Below are 5,943 nucleotides of genomic sequence, written 5' to 3'. Positions count from 1 at the left end.
AAGTTACTCTTCCTAAGCTCTAAAGCTAAAGTCTTTTATAGTGTTTCATTTATTGAAAGATGCTTATGTTTATTCTTTTAAATAACAAGTATTTTTTAATGAGGGAACATTAACATATTAGATTTTTATTATTGTTTTTACAGCCAATGGATTACTAAATGTTTCTGGCAACCACACAATCCAGTATCCGACACACTATTCAGCAAGCCAGTCCTCTATTGCCTTTTTAAGGACGTGCCAGCGACCACAGTAAATAGCAGTCAAGACCAGGAGTGTTACTCACAGGAGGTAAATGAGTCATATGTGCACAGCCTGAAAGAACAAAGCAAAGTTTCAGTAAAAACCTTTGAAATATTGCCAGATGAAAGCAGAAAAAGCATTAAGTTTAATGGCACAAATAGGTAAGGAATAAATTATGAGTAAACTGGACTACCTAGGATTCTAAAAATTGTATGAATTTTTAAAGTGAAAATTACTGTATGACACTGTATTTCCAGTATTATTAGCATAGCCACAATGTGCTTAAATACACCAAAAGCATATGTTTAGTTTATGCACTCATCCTTAAAAATCAGATTTATAAAGCAATGTGAATCCAGAATAACATTTGTTTTTTTTCAGTCTCTCTTCTATTCTTGGGGTTTTTTTTGTTTCATTTCTCTTGAAATTAAGTCTGCAAATAACATTTATTGCTTTTATATGAATTGAAAAGTTGTTAGATCAACCAGAAAAGTGGAAAATTGATTAACAATGCAATGTTATCAACTTCAGATCATCATTGTTACCACTTCTGAAGATCCCAGTAAGTCTGACATTAGATGAGATCATTAGAGCACTTATCTGGTCTGCCTAGCATTTAGGATTTACATTAATCACAGACCCTGTTAAGGCTAGACTTTGGAATTCGGTCCACCAAAATCACCTCCAAAGATGTTTCTGTCTATTCCCCATCATAACTGCTTGATTTATGCCTCGAAGTATGAGGGGGTTTAGCCCTAATTAATTTTATCCCATCTAATGTAACTGCCTTGCCCATATAGACATCTAATTCCACTAAGCTCTTTACCTTCTTGATATCTCATGGCAATAATTTCCATAAGCTAATTATATATCGGGTAGAAAAATATTTCCTTTTAATCTGTGTCACGTCTCCCTACACAATCATCCCTTAACCATCCACAGTCCCATAAGCAACCTCAGAAATCCATAGCTTGCAATTCAGACCCCCTCCATCTGATAAGGCTTACTGTCTCTGGCCACTGTTTCTTCTAATTGACTGAGCTCTGACCTGAGTCCAACACTTTCCTTTTCTAATTCAGTTCACCTCTAACACTTTCCTAGAATCTAAAGAATTGGCCCTCTGTCCCCCAAAGCAATCACATTTCCCATTTGCCTATTCTGTATCATGTGCACCCTCAATTGATTATCTTTCCTTATGTCTAACATCAGTTGTTACTGTATCTCATTCTTCTTTCCTTCTCAGTATGTCAAATCACAAAATTATTTTGTGACTCCACCCATATATAACATGTTTATTGAATTCCTTCTCCAGAAACTGATCTTCCTCTACCCAGGCTCTTTATTTATCTCATAATTTCCTGTGCTTATTGTCTTCCCTTATCTCCACCTCATGATTTTTCAAACTTTTCCAAACTTTTTGATAAGGTATTATGTTTGCATAGTAGATTGTGACTGAACTATGAACCATGAAGAAGGAAAACAAAGCTGATAGAGAGCTGCTACCGACCTTTCCAAAATTAGCAAAGTATTGGAAAATAGAAGCTGGAAAAAATTCCAGCTTAGTGCACAACAGTCCCAGTTAGGCTTAACGGAGGATAAGGTTTCTAGTTTCTTCTGATTTCTAGCCAGTATAAAGTTACATTTATGTGGGAAAGGAAAAGAACCAATCCTCATGTCAGTATTAGTCCAAGTCAAACACTACATTGCATAGATCCAAAATTATTCTGTTAAAACTGCAAGTGCTGGGCCTACAACTCCACTGACAAAATCTTTTCCTCTGCCCTTAGTACTATATATACACACACATCTGGCCTCTTTGCCTTCCAGAACAGACTTCATTTTTTGTTGTCCTCTTCCTCTTCCAAATGATCAGTACCAGAGCACTAGGTACACAATTCCTTGAAAAGAATATGGCTGTGGCAAGAAGCAAGATCAAGAGGAAAGAAGTTAAGATTGAACATCGTTAAGCTGAAGGTGATACAGAGATTCCAAGAAGAGTAGAGAATAAACGAAAGACCTAAATTGTTCTGTCATCCATGAAAGCAAGTCACAACAGCTGTGGACAGAGCGCAGTACACACTAACCACACGTAATTGTCTCACATTAATTTCTTAAAAATACTGTGGGCAGAAACCAACCATCAAAGTCTTTACACGTCATTCATACACAACTCATTTCTTCTCTACTTTCATTAGGAATTATTTTTAGGTGTTACTTACAGCATGTGAGGTTTCTGTTTTAAAATAAAGTTTTAGACTGCACTTTTTAAAAACTGACATTATCTCTGATGGCAAGATGCTAATTCAAAAAAGAAATCTAGGTGCTTCTGTCATCTAATATGTCAAGATGGCACATCAAGTTAACCATTTTTAAATGACACTTGATTGAAACATCATATTATAGGCACATTTTAATTAAATAATTTATGTGCAAATGGGGTCTATACAAAGTAGACCAAAAGCTATGACTCTAACCACTTCTATGTTTCTTTGATATAGACACAGTATCCTAGCAAATGTTTTCACAAGACATCCCTGAAATGCCTTTTTTTTTTTTTTTTTTTTTTTTTGGCCTTTTTAAACACACATGCTTGATGACTTTTTTGGTCAAGAAATCTACAGTCTAAATTAAGAAAATACTGTAACAGAATTACCTTTCTAATTCTAAAGATTTCACTTTGTCTTCAGGACATGTGAGCAAATAAGAAACATATTTAATAAATAAAGAGTCTAATTTACTTTGGTTAATTTAACAAAATCCTGAAGCGCCATGATGTTCTGTATTACCAGCAGGTAAATCTTCTGTGAGCCACAGTAAAATATTTTGCATCAACAAAGCTGGACCCCATAATCAAATAATGGATTAACTGACATATAGTTAAAACTGTATGTGCACAGTATTATTAACTATCGATGTCTTTGCTGAGCTGTGTAGGCTTTAATACAAACTTGTCTGGCCACTTACTAAAATGTTATTCTCTATCTTGTCACAACTGTCTGTGTGTGTAAGTTTTAAGATTCAATTACATCCAAATAACATTCAAAGAAATATTTTTCTGAACTGAACAAGTTAAAGGTTTTATTATTATTATTTATTTTAAAGAAGACTTTATGCTTTAGAGCTGTAATAAGAGAGTTAAATTTTGTACATGAGCATATAAAATCTGGCTTAAGGTAGGTCTGAACTTATTGTGACTTCTACTATGCATCTTGGGACAGTTAGAGGTATATTTCACAAGTTACATAATAGTTACTAAGTTGTACCTTGTGAGTGGTATTAGAATAGCATTAAAAGGCCAAAGTACAGAACCCCTCAGCATTGCTAATCTTTGTACCAGATACTGATATTTTATTTTACTTAAATTCAAAATTGCAAGTTCATCTGTGGTAACTTTCCTTATTTAGTACAATGGAGCTGACCTTCAAGAAGCATCACACAAGAAAAGAAAAGGAAACCTGTCATTCCTAGACAAGAAAATTCAAGCCTTATCCTTCCTGCATTTAACGGATATGGTCTGTTGTTCAAATGCAGACTCTAAATTATTCACTGAAAATATCCGTGAAAATCACAAAATCATACATATAGGTAAAATGAAAGCTGTAAAAACAGCATGTACCTAGATCATCTTCAGTAATCTTTGTGAACAAAAGTTGTTCTGTCATGAGCATCTCCAGGATGGGAATTATGGGCCAAATGTAAACACTTCCATTATCAGATGCTATTATGTCTACACTAACATGCTGTATATAATATACATATATGTAATTTGTGCAGACTGCACCCCAAAAGATATACTTACTTTTCCCGATTTTCTCAAAAATACTTCTGTCAATTCTAACAGTGTCATTGATGACAAATGCCCCAAATACAGCCTAGACAGCCCCTTTAATTTTTATTTCCTTTTCTCTTTGCAAAGTAGTATATACAATGTAAAAGGCATTTTCCTACAGTAGATTCTATACTATGTTAAGCTCATTGCAAAGATAAACCATTAATTCAAGCAGATCCTAATATTCTTTAAAACAACCTAGAAGATTAAAATGCTCTGTCTGTCATGATTGCAGGTTTTCAGATTTATCATTGCCATAGATGCACAGCCTCTGCAAGTCACAGATATATTTGCTGAGAAGGGAACAGCCCCTTTCCAGGGCACCGATTTCTTTTTCAGAGGATAAACCATGTATGACAGAGACAGTTCCTTGTGTTGAAATAAAACCAAAAACCAGTAGCTTACAAAATGAGATTTTAAAATAAATTGCCATGGTCCATCCAAGTAGCCAAGGTCATTAACAAAACAGGTCATTAAGCTTTTATGAAATAAGCTATTACTGAGCTTTCTTCACCAAGTTATTGTCTGTAGAACCACAGTTTATTCCCCTAGTTTACAGAATCAAAAGAAAAATTCTTCAGCAAAGGTGGGGAAAACCCCGATGCAATCCAAACCCAAAACTAGCCTTAAACTCATTATATTTCTCCATCATTGTTATAAATAAATTGTGTGCATCTTCCTTCTTGACCACCATCTGATTTTTAACTTATATAAAAATCGGTTCTGACCATCTTTTTTTATTTTTACTGTTTTTAATTTAAAAACTCTTTATGAGGTCTGAAATAAAACTCCACTATTCAGCATATGAAACTCTCGATCATTAGTATACTGCCCTATCATGAAAAGGATATTATTAGAAATCTCTAAAAAACTTTGACTGTTATCATTGCAGAGGCTAGAATAAGCAGATAACAACTACTAGGGTTTATTTTTCTTACATGTGTTTAACAAGCAAAATACCTCAAAAATATTTCAGGTATCTAAAAGACCAAGGGTACACAATTTTGCACAATTACTTTGATGTTGTTTTTAGTTTAGCTTTAGCTAAGAATTCCGTGCAACGGTCAAAACACTGTGAAGTTTACCATATATATCAAATACTGGAACACAAATTCTGCAATTTTAATTTTTCTGTGTAGGCCCACCAACATCCATGGCACTAACTACAGAGTATAGTACTATCAAATTAAGTGGTGTCCAAAGCAGATTTTACATTTTTGATGGACTGTATGATCTTACCTCAATTAAATGATATTGTATATTTTAAAGGACTGTCAGTCGTTTGACATAAACATAAATATTGCTACAGCAACAGATGAACAAGAACTACAGTCCAGTCTTTAAAAGCAATAAATTAATTTTAAACATAAAGTTAAAACATGGCAGTTTGTAGTAACTCAGTTTCAAAACAATAAACCATCTGCCTCATTAAATCATCAAGAGCACTCATCCTTTCCTTCCTCTTGGCTGAATCTGTTCCCAAAACTCTTGAGCTGTAGCCAGGCCTAATTCACCGTCCTTTCAAGAGCTGTTCCTCTTCTGAATAGCTAAGCATCATCAGCTCGCTCGCTCACTCCCTTAATAACTGCCACCCTTCCTTGTAGCTAGAATAGAAAATTTCTTTCTTAATTTCATACTCAGGAAGGTGAATACACCATACATAGAAAGCAGCAGGGAAAGTGGTGGATACTCTAATTGCCCTACTTAAGTACGCCTGCCAGAAAAGGGAATCATGGAATCATTTAGGTTGGGTCTTTCATTCCCAACCTTTTGCATTCATGCATCTTCACAAGAAATAAAAAAATACTATCAGTGATTCTTTGTCCTAACAGAAACCAGTGAGCATCTCCCCTCAAGAAATACATCTCCCCAGT

The sequence above is a fragment of the Falco punctatus genome (assembly GCF_963210335.1).
Source record: "Falco punctatus genome assembly, chromosome: 1".
NCBI lineage: Eukaryota > Metazoa > Chordata > Aves > Falconiformes > Falconidae > Falco > Falco punctatus.
Note: the sequence above shows the minus strand (reverse complement) of the source record.